The following is an 18,147-nucleotide window of genomic DNA, read 5'->3' as shown; positions in this document are numbered from 1 at the left end:
AGGGGTATCATGCACCATACTGCTGAGTGGCTGGTTTCTTCTGCATGCAGAAGTAATATGCCCTGGAGGTTTACTTATCTGCCGCTTATAATTTGAGTGAGGTTGATTTAATTTTCCTTTCTTCACACTGTGAGCAAGTTCCTGCATGGTAAAGGTTCAAAAAGATTCATCGGTTGTATTTTGGGCTGCTGGGAGGGTTAAAAGGTAACCCCCATGTAGGCTACCCTGAGCTCCTTTTAAGAAAGAGATGTGGCTGTCAGCTATATCTGTTGCCAGTTTTTGACAGAACAATAGAAAGCTCAGGCCTGCACTTCTAAGGCTACTTTTGAATGTCCTCAGTTTCCAGCATTCTCCTGATAGACACAATGAGATGTAAGGAATTCTTCAGAATATTGAAGCCCTGCTTCCAGACCATTGGGAATCCTGTCCATAGTTGGACAATCTACCTCAAAATTGGCAGTGGCTACTTCAGCTCTCTGGAGTTTCAGGCAGAAAACTGGGACCTTCTATACACTAAACATATGCTCTGCCTGAGCCACAGGCCCTCCCAGATGATTCCTGAGATTCTATCAGGTATAGTCTTCACATATTGAAACCTATTGAGCTATAGGAACTGGCATAATGGTTAAGAGCGGCAGACTCTAATCTGGAGAACTAGGTTTGACTCCCCACTCCTTCATACGAAGCCTGCTGGGTGATTTTGGCTAGTCACAGTTCTCTCAGAACTCTCACCTCACAAGGTGTCTGTTGTTGGGAGAGGAAGGGAAGGTGATTATAAACTGCTTTGAGACTCCTTAAAGGTAGAGAAAGCGGGGTATAAAAAAACAACTTTTCTTCTATTCTGACACCACAATAAACCTCTGTGAGCAATGGGCATAAACATGATGTTGTGCTATGCTCATGTGCCTCTTCCCTCTTCCCTTTGCTCATGAAGTGTGACTCAAGGCTTTCTGGTTTTAGAAATCTCCAATTTGCCATAGTCTGAATGCCGGCACCTGGGCAAACTGGCATTTGTTTCCTACTCAGCAACTAACGGGGATTCCAAATTGGAAATTCCAATTTGCGGGGAGGAGGGAAAAAAACCTCTAATTTGTTCAGGTACCTCCATTCAACTTGGACATTACAGCAATTTGGCGTTTGATTCTAGGTTTCCGCAACTCGGAAGGCTTCAATCATGCTGCGTGTGTGAGCGGGGATGCCAGAGGTCACATATGGGGGCAGCAACTTCCTCGGTTGTGTCTGACATAAACCAATAGATTTGTTTGTGGCGTGAGAATGTACACATTATTGGCTTTCTGATTTGTTCAGGTTTTAAGCCCAGTATCAAAGTTCTCTTTTCATGCAGAACTGTGACAGAACACCCACACCCCTGTGCTCTGGCCCCATTTTTTCCCCCTGAGTTTCTTCTGAGCTAAGGATTGGGGATTCGTTTTCCAACTCTCATGCATTTTTTTTTTTTTTGGTCTGGAAAGTACAGTACAAAGAACACTAGGTGGTCCCTGTGATTCAGTTTTTGCTTTTTAGAAGCGTTTTCCTCCAAGCACAATTATGAAGGCTTCCACAAGAACAGAAAGAAAAAATTCCAGTAGGAAGTCACCACCCAGAACCACATCAAGAGCTGCAAAAGCAATGAGGGAGAGAGACTTTCTCCGCCTTTCAAACCAGAGATTGACGTGGCACTTGCAGCCTCTGAAGTAGAGCAATGTAGTCCTTTGGAAAATTGCTTTAAAAACAATTGGCTTATGGGTTCTGCCGAAGCTGGATACACCCTGTAATACTGAGAGGTGAATGACCAAACTGAAGCTAGGAGATCAAAAAGAGAGTTACAAATAGAATAGAAGGTTAGGATTTGATGGCTTTTCAGGAGTCAAGGCAGACAGATTTTCACAAATGGAACGCCCAGCCAGATTAGCTTCTGTGGGCACCGCAGCCCCCCAGGGAGCAAAGAGTCAGCTGTAAGAGAATGCATGCTATCCCGAAGTCATCCCAGGCTTCAGTGCACAAGCAGCCCTCTTGACTACTTGATCTTCCCTACCTGCAAGGCTACAAAGTGAGGCTCCAGAGTTCAACTCATGCCTCCAGCCCTGAAAGCCAATGTACCTGGTCCCCACGTGAGCGAGGTCAAGAGAATGCACTCAATTAAGAACCAAAAAGGTTAAGACCGTATAAATGTATGGGCTGAATAAATATAAGTTAAAAGCATAAATCTAAACAAATATAGGAAAATATATATATTTATTACAATATTCCTTAAAAGTAGGGTTTCCAGGTCCCTCTTTGCCATTGATTTTTGGGGCGGAGCCTGAGGAGGGCAGGGTTTGAGGAGGGGAAGGGCTTCAATGCCATAGATTCCAATTGCCAAAGTGGCCATTTTCTCCAGGGGAACTGATCTATGTCGGCTGGAGATCAGTTGTAATAGCGGAAGATCTCCAGCTAGTACCTGGAGGTTAATAGAAGGAAGCACCTACACTAACTAGCCACGTTGTGCAAAAGAATAGTAACAAGCTCTTGCAATATATGCAAAATAGTGATGTTATTCAAAAAGTGCAAAAACATGCAAAGTTACAATGATATGACGAACCCCCACTTATATACATAAGTCTTCCAAAAGGAAGTCAATCTTGATAGGCACAAGCTTTACAAGGTAAGTACAAAAACTTATTTCTCTTAACATTTGTTCTTTTCGCTGTTAGAAATGTTGAAGTGCTGTGGAGGCTGAAATGGATCGGGAGCTTCCTTTTTGAATAACATCACTATTTTGCATATATTGCAAGAGCTTGTTACAGTACCTGGAGGTTGGCAACCCTACTTAAAAGCACATATCCTGGCCAAATGATAGCCAGACATTATTTCATTCTTTGACCAGGAGAGAAAGGCACACGATTGAGTCACCATCTAGGATACGGGTACCCGACCATGGCAGCAAAATACAAAGCAAGAGGCCTCTTTTTATATCTCTGCCTTTGGTCAGAATATTATTACTAATACATTTCATCTAATTTAGAGATTATGTGTGTATCATTTTAATGCCTGGAGCTTTTCTGAATGTTTAATATCTACATTATTTGACCACTGAAGAAGACCAATGGGCCAAAATGCATTTGGTCAGGGTCAATAATGGTCCTTTGTACTTATGCACACTTGTGAGGCTATCATTTGGGCCAGTATATGTGTTTTCATCCCTGACCTGGATGGCCCAGGCTAGCTTGATCTCGTCAGATCTCGGAAGCTAAGCAGGGTCAGCCCTGGTTAGTATTTGGATGGGAGACCACCAAGGAATACCAGGGTTGCTGTGCAGAGGAAGGCACTGGCAAACCACCTCTGTTAGTCTCTTGCCATGAAAACCCCAAAAAGGGGTCGCCATAAGTCAGCTGTGACTTGAAGGCACTTTACACACACACACGTGTGTTTTTAAGGAATATTGTAATAAATATATATTTTCCTGTATTTGTTTAGATTTATACTTTTAACTTATACATGTTCAGCCCAAACATTTATACTGTCTTGACCTTTTTAGGTTCTTAATTCAATTCATTTTGGGTTACGTGATTTCCCTTTTCTTCTTTTGTCAAGAGAGTACACTCTTTATATGCTCAGAGGCACTCTTTATTACTGATAGTGGAAACAAGTTTCAGGACTAAGGTGAGTCTGGCATTTTCTTAGGCCTGTCTCCAATTTTAGCGATGGCCTCTCCCAGTACGAATTCCCTTTCACAGCACAGCTGGAGATCTCTTGCTATTACAATTGATCTCCACAATAGAAATCAGTTCTCCTGGAGAAAATGGTCGCTTTGGCAACTGGACTCTATGGCACTGAAGTCCCTCCCCTCTCCAAACTCCGCCCTGCTTAGGCTCCTCCCCCAAAATCTCCAGGTATTTCCCAGCCTGGAGCTGGCAACTCTAGTTTTGGTCCACATCTGTTCCTGTGTTGTACTCAGCACACAATTTCCCATTCAAGACATTAGTAAGAAATTTAGGAAACAATGTTGAAACAACTAATAACGGAACATTTTTTGTAGAGCCCATTTTGAGTATTTATATACAGTGATACCTGGATTCCCATGTGAGCTTTTAGCACAACAAGCAGACATGGAGGAATCTATTCCCTTAAAAGGAAGGATGATGTAACATGGGGGGAACACAACGTTGACCATAAACTGCATGGCCTGACTGGATTTTAATCATGCAAGGATGCCCTGGTGTGCTATGCCGACAGATGGGAGATCAGTATACGCTGAAGGCTTAGAACTTAGGGGTTGGGTAGGAGGTATCAGGTGTGTACCAGTTCCTCTCATTAGCCTTCTGTAAAACATGATGACAAATACCCTAACACATAATTTACATAGAATTGCAGGTGCTTCTTTTCGTTGCCATATCATCACCGGCCTTTTAGCACGGGCTTGTTACTATCGTTGTTCCTGTCACTTTAAAAATGTTTCGCCCATTACATTAAAAAAATGTAGGTCTTAATGAAAACCTCATGGCAGTTCCTTGGCTGCTGGATTCTGACTGGCAAAACCAGAACTGTGGTCTGTTAAAGCTATGTGGGTCAATGGTAAGGGGGGGCTGGAATGGGAGGAGTGAAAAACTGGTAAGAAAGGGAACGCTTTGCTTTTTCAGATGCAAAGGAAATGCTAGTGGTGAAGGTGTTGAGACAGTAAGAGGAATCTGGCAGCAACAGGTCCATGAGCATGGGAAGAAGACATGGTCAGGGGGATGGGGTGTGAAGGTAATTTTTAAAAATATACAAATCCTATTGCCGCTGCCTTAAGATCCAGTAAATCTGCTCGCAGTCTCTGTCATCCAGGCCTACGCCCGCTTTCTTTGCAAAAGCTGAAAAATGACACCAGCTCCCCCACATCCTCCAACTCGCCAGTGTTTCCTTTCCTTAAAAGGGATGTGAACTGTACTCCAGCCAACGTATCTGGCTGTAAATATTCTCCCCCCCCCCTTCAATGCAGTCTACGTGGCTGAGTCTTTTTCAGTGTCCAAATGGCAATGAAATCTTTCCCTAGGAAGAAAGTCTATGTGTGTGCAACGTTCACAGCCTCGCTTTGAAAAGAAAAGTCTGATAAAAATGGTTACTCCACATCGGGGCTTGCAGGCTGACTACTTGGTTCCCACTGAAGAAGATTCATACTGCTCTACACCAGGAGGTCAAGCCTCAAGCCCCTACTTACCGTCCTTGGGCAAATCAACACCTCTTAGCTTGCATGGATCAAAAAGCATACATTATCTCTTCCTCTAAGACGCCCCCCCCCAAAAAATGGAGCCAAAGGAATAATAACGGAGCCAATCTGTTCCAAAATCTTATTGCCTCATTTACATACTACACAATTCAGGTTCTCACAACTTGAGGGATAGCTTACAACACTTGAAAATGACATATTCAGATGCTGATGAAGACTAAATACATTCCAGTGCTAAGGGTTGTGTGATCCATTCCAAAGGTCTACCCTGGATTTTAAAAAAATCCTTAGGAGACTTAGGAGACTATACAGAACTTTTGCCTGAGTGCCAATATCATCCAGTCAGACTGTTAAAAGGCAGCAAGGCTGCCCCTTCCTGAGCAGAGGTCTCACTTTCTCAGATACTTCACAGTGCCCACTTGTTGCCAAAAAGTAATTGACGATGGTCATAATACATTTGTGGTGCTCTGGCAATGATTTGCTGAAAGGCCTTAAGACTGAGGTGAAACTCTACCAGTATACAGAGGAGCTCTCCTCCCCCAATATAGGCCTCTCAACTTTATCCCTTCCTTTTCTTTCCTCCCGCCCTCACAGTGTGTCTGTTTTCTCTATTACTTGCTGTTTCTCACTTTCTTGGTTTTTTCCCCTCCTCTGCATTTCATCCTCTGAGTTATTTCCCTCATTCCTCTGTTAATAGCCTTCTCTCTCTTCTACAGTCTCCTTTAAACATTGCATCTAATTACCATATGAAGCAATAGCTATATTATCTTTTTCCACGTGAAATATAGAGATGGGTTGAATGACAACCTTGAATCTGCCGCCTCCCATAGCTTTTCCTCTTCTCCTCATCCACATCTTTCTCAGGCAAGTAGTTGCTGTCAATTTGATAGGGGAGTCCGCTTGGGGCCCTGAAGGAAGCACCAAATTGGCACAGAGAAAACAATCTTACACAGTTGTTAAGGAAACTTCAGGATATAGGGAAGGGGCAGCAGAGGCAGTAGTAAATTGTTGGTGGTATAAAGTGCTAACAAGTCACAGCCAACTTATGGCAACCGGTTAGGGTTCTGAAGGCAAGAGTTGTTCAATGTTCAGCAGTGGTTTGCCATTGCCAGGCTCTGCATCATGACTCTGGCCTTTCTTGGTGGTCTCCCATCCAAATACTAACCAGGGCCAACCCTTCTTAGCTTCTGAGGCATGATGAGGTCAGGCTAGCCTGGGCCATCCAGGTCAGGGCACTACATAGTTACTGAGGGAAAATATTGATCTGGCTTGTGTGACTGAGCCCTGGCTGGATGGAAATGACATGGTGTGTCCGTAGAGTTGCCACGCTGTGCCGGCAACTCCGGAGAGCAATTTGGGGGGTGGGGCCCGGTTTAAATGGGAAGTGACATGGAAGATATCTAGAGTGGCACTGTTGGAAAACCTGTACCAAATCGAACAGAGTGGGCTATAGCATATTTAACGTTTGCTGTATATGTTATCTTGCTCTCAATACATTGTTATCTCCCCAAGTAATTCTACTTATGCTCTGAGGGGGTGGGGCTGTGGGTGGTCAGGCACCTGCCCAGGGCCCATGGCAGCTGTCCTGGATGCCCTGTGGCTTAGACTGGCCCTGCATATATCACATGAGCCATACCACTGAGCCACAGCTTCGTGGGCTCAAGAGCTTCATGGACAAGTAAAGATCTGAACCCAGTTTGTCATGGGTTGAGCCCTAACACTGAAATCACATACACATTGCAAAGTGCAGTAAGGTCAACATTGCAACTGTAAATCAACTTTCATGCAAGGTTATTCATCAGTTCAGAAGTCTAGTACAAAGCATATTCAAAACTGCCCTCCTCTATAACGTTCTATGGTCTCCACAATTTTCTAAGCAGATCTGCTTATCTTGTGTCACCCTGTACTTTTCTTGATTCAATCGGATTTTATGCTAATCCCATCAACAGCTGGGTGTCATCAACACCAACTGAGAGTGGATTGATTGCTTTTAGGATTGGATCTTGTTTTAATCCAGCCTCCCAGCCCTCCCATGGATCAGACTAATTGATTTATATTTCATGCATCTGATGAAGAGAGCTCTAATTTGAGAAGGCTTATTCTGGAGTAAATTTTGATGCTGCTGGACTAATATTTAATATAACCGTCTTTGTGTTTTTCACAAGTCAGAAACCAATTACACGCACATTTAGAATTGCCCTTGTGTTCCTCTTGGGTGGCAAAGAACATCAGGAGAAGGGCTGAAAAGCATTTTGGGTGACTTATGTGAATTCATCCAAAGGGAATACTCCTGACATCACACTATAATAGTTGCTGGATGACAGGGGATATGGGAGAGACTTTGTTCTCTCTCATTGATAGGCAATGGAAAACGAATGCCTCTGTTATGGCCAGGTGCAGAACTGCTACCTCTCACCTATGAATGGTATGGAAGAAGGAATATCACTAAAGAGTTTGGGAATGGCTTCTGCTGTCATTTTGTTTAGAGCCAGATTTTTCCTCCTTCCTGCTCTGGTTAGTAAAAAAAAAAAGTGCTGATATCACTACATCAGTTTTACTATTAACCACTTGATTGCCACATGTTTTTATTCAGCAAAAGGATTATATATTGATTACTAATTCATGACAGTTTTATTATACTTGTATTACTTTACCTCAGCTAAAGGTAAAGGTCCCCTGTGCAAACACTGGGTCATTACTGACCCATGGGGTGACCTCACATCCCGACGTTTCCTAGGCAGACTTTGTTTACGGGGTGGTTTGCCAGTGCCTTCCCCAGACATCTTCCCTTTACCCCCAGCAAGCTGGGTACTCATTTGGCCGACCTCGGAAGGATGGAAGGCTGAGTCAACCTAGAGCTAGCTACCTAAAATCAACTTCCGTCGGGATCGAACTCAGGTCGTGAGCAGAGCTTGGACTGCAGTACTGCAGCTTACCACTCTGCGCCACAAGGCTACTCTAGATATATTGCTTCTCAGTATTTTCTGAAAACATTTATTTAATGATCATGTAGTGAATGGAGTTCAGTACTAAAGGGTCTGAGGTGTTCACTACATGCTCACATCTTTTTTCTCATACTATGATAATACACCTTTCCTTCAAATGCAGAAGGACCTTAATGCATTTTACAGGGATCACGGTACAGCTGCTATTCCCAAATTGTAAGAATACCCAGAGGAAAAACTCTTTGTAGATATGAGTCTGGTATGACTCAGAATGAGTCCATGTGGCATAGACCATGTTGTATGGACCATGTGGTTTTTTCCCCCCTTCTTTGGTTTTCTTTTTAGTTTGCCCAATAAATCTCTCTGTCTCTCTCTGCCTCTGTCTCTGTCTAGCTCTCTCTTTCTCTCTCTCTCTCTCTCTCACACACACACATACACAGATCTTTGTTATAGTTTGCTAAGGAAACTGTAGATGGACTACAGCAGCAGCAAATACTATTCTGGAGGATTATCCGCATATAATAATATCCATTAGTGACAATATATTTGTTTATTTGCTTGTTTACTTAAAATGTTTATATCTTTGATCAATTCTGGGGGGGGCTCTTTTGTAACTTCAAGCAGCAACCAAAGCACATTTTAAAAATTTATAGAGCTATTTTCAGATGCTGTAGTCAAGTGAACCAGGAGCCTCCTGATTGTGTAAACTGGGGCAATGCATATTATTAACCACATGTGTGGAATTTCAGTATGCATGAAGTGGGTTCATGTATACTGAGGCTGTATGCACTTGGCAACTGTGCATATCGGGAAAATACATAGGCAGTGCACACTCCCCTTATGGGCTCCTAGTACACGTGACTGCAACATCTGAAAGGGGTTTAGTTGTGGCAGTGGTTCTCTATTCATTTCATGCTTCTCTAGCTAGCTAGTTCAGGAGGGCCATCCACAGACCATCCTCATGTGCCAATAGATTGGTGGAGCACAGTGTCTAAGAAACGGAGCTACAAATGAGAAAGTCCCCAGTTCAGATCTCCCCTCTGCCGTGAACTCATCATGTGATGGTGACAGGCAAGCACTCAGTTCCTCATCTGCAAGATCAGGATAATAACAGTGGCTTATTCCATAGGGTTGTTGTAAAGATAACACCAAGATAATGTATGCCATGTGCTTTGAACACTCGAAAGCACTGTTCGAATTATTATCAAAAAGTGGCTGAAACATTCCGTCCACACCATTCTTTATCACTAGGGTTGCCAGGTCCCTCTTCGCAACTAGAGGGAGATTTTGGGGCGGAGCCTGAAGAGGGCAGGGTTTAGAGAGGGGAGGGACTTCAATGCCATAGAGTCCAATTGCCAAAGCAGCCATTTTTCTCCAGGTGATCTGATTTCTATCGGCTGGAGATCAGTTGAATTAGCAGGAGATCTCCTGCTACCACCTGGCAGTTGGCAACCCTATTTATCACTCCTCCCCACCTATCCATTTTTCTCTTCACCCCCACCAAGTTCATTAAGAAACTTCTGATCTACAGCAGAATCAGAGTTTTCCCAAAGTAGTTAAAGGTGCTGCTTTTCCTATGCTCCATTTCACGCTCAGCACTTTCTTGATGAACATGAGAAACCACCCATAAGACCAAAGGCTGAAAGTGAGCTGAACCCTTCCCCATTTAGTGAATGAGTTAAAACGAAGAGGCAAAATGACAGCCTCTTTACCTAAACACGTACTGTGCATATAGTATGGTGTACACTACAATTTAACAAACTGTAACGTTATGGTTATGGTAATTGCTATTCATAGCATTGTGGGCCTGGTGTAAGTGGTCTGACAGTCTCCCTTAGGACTCTGACAGTATCATTTAGTAGACCTTTATTTAGAATGCAGAAATGACCTTAGAGTTGTTCAGTGCAAATGACTGGTACTGTTAGCCATATTATCTACCCCACCCAACTTTATGCTTTTACCAAACGTTATTGAGCCCTTCTGACAACCGATCAGAACTTTACTGTAGCCCATTATAAACTTTTTCCTTGTATGAATATGTGTGCGTCAATATCTTGAACTAGAATTTAAAAGTTACACTGAAAGAAAATCCACCAGAAACTCATTGTGATGGGTCTGTTTTAGAGTGCATCTCAGTGTCCTCAAAACATTGCTTTTCTATGAGTTAATATGTCACCAGAAAGACGGGAAGTTGTACCACAAAAGGCTTACTGGCTTTTGTACCTCTTCCCATTGTAGACCCCCCACACCAAATGTAGACCTGCAGCTACTTAAAAGCAGTTTAAGAACTTACTTGCTGAACTTAGTCCAACAGTCAAGTTCATCACTCATCCATAACCTGAGAGGACAGATGCCTCTTCTTCTTTCACCAAGAAGATCTAAATAAGGGCTAATGCAAAAAAAAAAAAAAAGTAGTCTTAGGAACAGGCATGCTCCATCACACACCTGGCTGGTTCAGTTTGCATCCTGTTCAACAGTCTCTATCAAGGAGCCAAGAGTTCGTCACACTGCCTGGATGTGTCCAAACGCTTGATCTGATCCAGCATGGGTGCTTGCATGACAAAATTGCTTTCTTGCAGCTCCTACCCCGCCACCACCTGTCTGCTGCCAAACAGGTACTGCAGGAGCAAAGAGCAGGCAAAGGTGCCATCGAGGGCAAAGCTTTACCACTTGCTCTGTTCCCTTTTCTTCCCCTGTAGATTATTGTGTTGCTGCCAGATAGATTTGTTGTATTTTTGGGGGGTGTGAACATATTTTTGTATGTCTTTATGGCCTGTTGCCTTTTTATACTGTAAGCTGCTTTGAGTCCCCACTCAGCGGAGAAATGCAGGGCACAAGTTTCCAAAATAAATAAAGTATACCGTGTCAGTCATCTAAAATATGCATCTACTGCAAAGAGAGGAGAAAGTACAAATGATTCTTGACAAATAAGAAGATTGCATTCCTCAGTCACATACATAGTCCAGGGCTGCCAGCTCCAAGTTGGGAAATACCTGGAGATTTGGGGGGTGGAGCCTGAGAAGGGCAAGGTTTGAGGAGAAGAGGGATTTCAATGGGGTATAATGCCATAGAGTCCATCTTCCAAAGTGGCCATGTTCACCAGGTGAACTGATCTCTGCTGCCTGGAGATCAGTTGTAACAGCAGGGAATCTCCAGCTACCACCTGGAGGTTGGCAACCCTATTCATAGGCCATGCAAGTGTTATAGTGGCTGCAAACTGCTGCTTGTTTGTTGCTTGTGACCAAAGCTAAACTGGTCCCTGCACAAATGCAAAGCTGCTCAACACGGAGTTCAAGATAAATTTGGATAGAAAAGACTGCGATAATCTGATCAAGAGATTGCCTCACATGTAAGTGAACTAGCATATAGTGTACCTGATCTTTCCCCTCCTCTTTCTTATCATGGCACGTAGTGGAAAAAGTTTCCAAATAATGCTATTGGCTTATACTGATCCAAATGTATCCCTCACCAAGGGAAAATTTTTACCTATGGCTTTTAATGATCCTTCCTTTTAACTTAGATTTCTGTATATTTGGTTATTTCTGAATTTCTGTATTTATTGTATTTATTTATTTTTGCTTGTTACCTTTTGGTCCGTGAGGAGGAAGAGGAGGAAGAGGAGGAAGAATAAGAGTTGTTGTTTTTTATCTCTACCAATTAAGAAAGAATCAATCACCTTCCCTTCCCCTCCCCACAACAGACACCCTGTGAGGTAGGTGGGGCTGAGAGAGTGTTACTAACCCAAGGTCACCCAGCTGGCTTCATGTGGAGGAGTGGGGAGACCAACTCGGTTCACCAGATTAGCCTCCACTGCTCATGTGGAGGAGTGGAGAATCAAACCTGGTTCTCCAGATCAGAGTCCACCACTCCAAACCACCGCTCTTAACCACTACACCACACTGGCTCCCAGAACAGAAATAAAGGAATAAAGGAAAGGTTTCTAAGTCTATATAACAGAGGTTTACATGATCAGAGATCCTACTAAGATGAGCCAATGTGTTTTGTGAGCAATGGTAGCTCTGTTGTGCCACTCAAGCCTCTGAAACCCCATCTTCTGCATGCAATATAACCAGTGGCCAGTCCAGGAACTCTAAATGTTTCTTGACTCAGCACCACCTATTTGAGTAAATGCTTCTAAATTTGCTTTAAATAGTTGAGTATTTTGGAACAGCCCTCTTTAGAGTCTAAACATTCTGAGGCTAGCTTATGGTATGAAAGCGAAGATGTAATAAGCCGCTCTTGCATTATAATTAAAGGTAATCGCTCTGCAGAATTTGAATGTTAAACATTTTTGTTTATTCTCTTACCTACAACTCTAGAAGCAGAGCAGCACACAGCAGGTAAGCCATGGAAGGAAATCTTTACTAAGCAACAAGAATAAGAAGCCAGTCTATTTGCTACAGTCTATTTACTTGACTGAATTTGGTTAAGTTTACTAGCAGTCCTGAGTTGTGATATTACATTTTGTTTTTTATGTTTTTAATGCATTTTATTTTATATGTTTTCTCTGCATTGTAGAGAGCCAGTGTTGTACACTGGTTAAGTGCAGTGGACTCTAATCTGGAGAACTGGGTTCGATTCCCCACTCCTCTACATGAAGCCTGCTGGATGACCTTGAGCCTGTCACAGTTCTCTCAGAACTCTCTCAGCCCACACGGAGGCAGGCAATGGCAAACCACCTCAGAATGTCTCTTGCCTTGAAAACCCTACAGAGTCACCATAAGTCAGCTGGGACTAGGGTTGCAAACCTCCAGGTGGTGGCTGGGAATCTCCTGCTATTACAACTCATCTCCGGGCGACAGAGATCAGTTCCCCAGGAGAAAATGACCACTTTGGCAATTGGACTCTATGGCACTGAAGTCCTTCCCCCTCCAAACCTCACCCTCCTCAGGCTCCACCCTCAAAATCTCCAGGTATTTCTCAACCTGGAGTTGGCAACCCTAGTTTTGACATTAAGGCACTTTCCACCACCACTCTATGTTGTAAGCTGCCTTGAGCTCCATAAGTAAAAAAGGTGACTAATAAATATTTTAAATAAACTAATAAAAATGAATATGGACAAAGCAGTTGTGTATAGTATTCCTTATAGTGTTAACTAGGTCTGCACATTATTCATTGGACATGATTGACTTGACCCAGAACCCTAAGAACATTAAAACAGCCCTGCTGGGTTGGATCAATGGTCCATCTAGTCCAGCATCCTGTATCTCATAGAGACTGACCAGACGCCCCTTCAAGCCAATAAGCACAGCATGGAGACCAAAACCTATTCCTTGTTGTTGCCTCTCAACAAGTGCTATTCTGCCTCTGACTATGGAGGTTCCATTTAGCCACCATAGCTCATCCTCCATGGATCTGTATAATCTCCTTTTAGAGCCATGCAAATTAGTGGGCATCAGTATGTCGTTTGGTACCGAATTCCATAAGATAATTAGGTCTTGTGTGAAGCCATGCCTCCTTTTGTCTGTCCCACATACACATCAATCAACTATCAAACCAATTATTGGAAAAATCAGGTCTCTGTTTGCAAATAGAGAACAGGACACAAGCCAAACCAGTAGGTGTTCAAGCATCCCTAATGGGAACTCCATTGGTTCAGTCCTTTGCATCCATAAAGCTGTCCTTCCATCTCCCCACTGAAGGGAATGTGGCTGTTCTTGTGATAGGAGAGCTTTCTATGAAAGGTCATTAGATTATGATGAATGTCTCTTGGTATACAAAGCACACAGTTGTATCCATTCACATACAGGAATATATATGTATTGCTGGGAGACTGTTTTAAACATACAAGAGTTCCTAGCCTCCTAGGCTTTTCCTTACTTTTTAAAAAATCTATCAACTAAAAACTGAAACTGAACTTGCCCATTCTATATTACAGGGATGTTGTGAGTTAGTCAATTGTGCATTTATACTATTAAAAAAGTACATGAAGTCTCTAGACAGGAATGTATGAGGAGAGAAAAAGGAAGAATATACATTAAAAAAATTTCAGGTGGGAAAAGAGCACCCTTCTGCCCATAGGCTCATAATTTTAAAGGTCTTTTCAGATAATGAGACAGAAATAGGATTTTCTCTCTCAAAAATCTGCACAGCAGCAGGCATCCACTGCAAATCAAAGTCTGTAAAGACATGTCAGCAAAGCAGAGCCCATCTGGATTTCTCTTCAAGGGGCATCAGCCGGGAAGGTTTGAAAATATGCCTCAGGGCATTTCTCAAAGCAGCTGTTCCCCAAGGAAGTTCTGCTAGGTCCACCTGCCCATTAGGGATCATTTCTTTTCATTCTTCACTAATTGGCTAACTAGGAATTGAGTGTGTAATCTGATAAAATATATTCTTTACAACTCACTATTGCTCATGGGAATTTTAGATTTCTGGAGGTGGTTAAAATTTGTTTATATACGGTTGGTTTCCCTCATTCCATATGGAAAATAATAATTCAGATGTTCACTATCTATGTTTCATTGTATTTGCTAATTTCCCATTTGCTCCCAATTCAAAGTGGTAGTCTTGGCCTAGAAACAGGGCTATGTATATTTGGGCATAAAATAAAAAATTTTAAGCTTGGAAAGCAGATTTTTCATAGAATCTGTTGGCATTAAGCCTCTTGTGAAATCTCTGTACTGGCTTCCTACCTACTGAGATCTACACAAACTTTGAATGCTCACTTTCAAAGCCCCCCCCCCCCATGGCCTGCAACCACCAATATAGCTTTACCTATATCCTAACAAATGTTTGCTTGTGACTTTTTATCCTATAATTCCATCATTCTCAGCTTCTGGAGGTCCCCACTGAAGTCCCTCCCCTTCCCAAACCCAGCCCTCCCCAGACTCCACCCCCAAAATCTCCAGGAATTTCCATACCCAGATCTGACCACCCTACCTCCTGCAACTGCTAAGGGCTTTACCATTTCTCTCTCACTGACTCTTATGCCTGGTGTAAGATGCTACAATCACTCCAGAAGATGCAGATGGTCTTCCTTAAGTCAACATGGTATATTTGTATTCATTATTGAATTAAGAAAGGAACACAAGGCCTAATAGAGTCCTTCCTAATAGTTTTCCTAGCCAGTTTACCCTTAACCTTAAGTAAAACCTTATCTGGAACTGTTCCAGATTCTGGTACCCTGGAACCATAATAGAAAATGAATGGGACTTCTAAATATTACACCTGGAACTGACTCCCAGAACACCTTTGCCCATCAACACCTTTCCGCCCTCATAACCCTTTTTTTTCTGTGAAGCCTTTGATACAGCTCCCCTCTCCTAACAAAACCAAGCTTTGAGACATGAGAAAAGCTGGGATATAAACAAACAAATAAATTGAGACGATAAGGCGTTTTAACCCTTCAACTCTTGCTCAGTGACACTGATTGTAACTGGGGAAGGGGAGTGCAGGTGAAAAACAAGAAGGAAACTGTTGTTGATTTTAATTAAATGTGTCTCAGCCCTTTTGAGAGCCAGCGTGGTGCAGTGGTTAAGAGTGGCGGACTCTAAACTGGAGATCCGGGTTTGATTCTCCACTCCTTCACATGAGCGGCAGACTCTAATCTGGTAAACTGGGTTGGTTTCTCCACTCCTCCGCATGCAGCCAGCTGGGTAACCTTGGGCTAGTCACAGTTCTCTCAGAACTCTCTCCGCCCCACCTACCTCACAAGGTGTCCGTTGTGCGGAGGGGAAGAGAAGGAGGTTATAAACTGGTTTGATTCTCCTTAAAAAAGGTTGAGAAAATCGGCATATAAAAACCAACTCTTCTTCTTCTTCTTCTTCTCCTTCTTCATAAGTAATATTGATTTGTCCTGATGAGAAAGACAAGGAGCTTCACTTTCATTGAGCTATATTGATCATTGTTACCTTGTCAACTTACTTTCTGTGGTTCTGGACAAATGAAGCAGGCCTCTGCATTTCAGTCTCTAATAACATGTTCTAAGGTAATGGTTGGTTCCTTGGAATGTGTGTGTACTTAAACTTCAAACCATAATTAAAGGAACTGCAAAAACTTTGGAACAGTCTTTGGAACTCTGAAAATGGAAGCTTCGTTAAAACAAATGGTAGGGTGGAAATTGGAAAAGGAAGTCAAAGAGCCCAAACTGGCAAGTTGTGGCAGTTAGAAAGCGTATTCTGAAGATACCTTTGTGCTGTGCCCCCAAGAAATTAAATATGCTTTGCATGGGATTTTAAAGTGCATGGAATAAAAGGTCAAACAAAAGTTTTAATTGACAGGGATGGAAGGAAAGTTATGGGCGCTAAAGTTCAACGGCAGATAGTGGAGTGAATGCCAGAAATTAAATATGCATTTATACTGAATGCCAGAAATTATAGTGCATTTAAATAGAATGCCACACATTGATGTATATTTAGTATAGGAAGTTGCTGCTGTTTGAGTTCCAGGAATTGCAGACCCACAAAATGTGAGATGTTGGTGATCGCATTTATGGGAGCAGGATTTAGGCAAGAGTTTGCTAGCTTTTCTCAGGACATTTAATCAAGCAATGGGATTTATCTAGGGTTGCCAGCTCTGGGTTGGGAAATACCTGGAGATTTTGGGGGTGGACCCTGAAGAGGGTGGGGTTTGGGGAGGGGAGGGACTTCAGTGGGGTATAATGCCAAAGAGTCCACCTTCCTAAGCGGCCACTCTCCAGGGAAAATGATCTCTGTTGCCTGGAGATCAGTTGTAATAGTGGGAGATCTCCAGCCACTACCTGAATGATGGCAACCCTAGATTTATCCCATATGAAGAGTTTCATGAACATGTGTGTGTGTGTGTGTGTGTGATTTTGCCATAATAAAAACAACCCATAGTTGAAATTACCACATTAAGATTATAAAATTGTAGAGTATTTTAACAGTCTTTCTCTAGCAAAGCTCTGCGTATTTTAATAGCAGCAGCACAGAACGTCTGTTTAAACTTGGTATTCCTTGGTGGTCTCCTATCCAAACAGACAATTTGCTAATAATTCTATGTAGAATAAGGCCTGTAGTTGGCTGGATTATCCCTCTTTCCCTTCTTATAGAACGGCACCACAATCGCCCTACCCCAGTCCTTTGGTAGATGTCCGGTCCTCTCTATATAGGTGAAAAACGAAGCCAGGAAAGAGACCCACCAGTCTTTGTTCTTCAAAAATTCGGGTGGAATAAAGTCTATGGAGTAACTCATACATCATGTTCTAGCATCCTTGGAGTCTTTTAGCAATGTGTGTCATGTTTTTTAAAAAGTAGCAACGTGTGTCATGTTTTTAAAAAGTGGTACAGAAACCTATCGTATGGAAAAAGGGGTAACTGCCTAAAATACTTCATGGTTTATATGTGAGTGCTACATAGAATCTGGATATTCCTCTGTATGACCATCAGCATTTCAAGCAAACTGGTTGTAAGAGAAGCAGGGTTGCCAGCCTCTGGTTGGGGTCCAGAGTGCTTCGGGAATTATAATTGCTCTTCAGGCAACAAATGGCTATGTTGTAGGGTGAACTCTATGGCATTCTACCCCACTGAGGTCCTTCCTCTCACCAAACCCTGCCCTCCCCAGGCTCTACCCCAAATCTCCAGGAATTTCCCAACCTGAAGTTCGCAACCCTAAGTAGGGACACTGAAAGTGAAGCTAGCAGGAGAACCACCTCATAATTTAGCTTGTTTTCAACGGCATCCTGTTTGCTAATTAACGGGTTTGCTCTCAGGAATTAGTGGCTTGCAAGAAAGCCACTCGACTATTTTTTTTTAACATACATTCTCTTTTTAATGTTACTCCACTAGCCTGTTATCTTTCTGTTAACAACTAAATAGCAGCAAATGCTTTATCTGTTACCAAAGGGATAACATTACCCAGTAGTAACCACAGAGGAAAGACAGAATTCAAATGGTGAAGGGGTGAGAGGGGACGGGAGTTCTTTCTAAAGCAGCGGGAAGGAAGGAGATGCACAAATCGCTGGGATTGGTGTGCGAGGCTGTAACTCAGAGGAATTATTTTCTTACTTGCATATTCATATGCTGAATCTTCTTTGCAAGGAAGCAGCATTTGATT

The sequence above is a fragment of the Euleptes europaea genome, chromosome 11 (genome assembly GCF_029931775.1).
Source record: "Euleptes europaea isolate rEulEur1 chromosome 11, rEulEur1.hap1, whole genome shotgun sequence".
NCBI classification, from domain to species: Eukaryota; Metazoa; Chordata; class Lepidosauria; order Squamata; family Sphaerodactylidae; genus Euleptes; species Euleptes europaea.
This window is presented reverse-complemented; position numbering follows the sequence as displayed.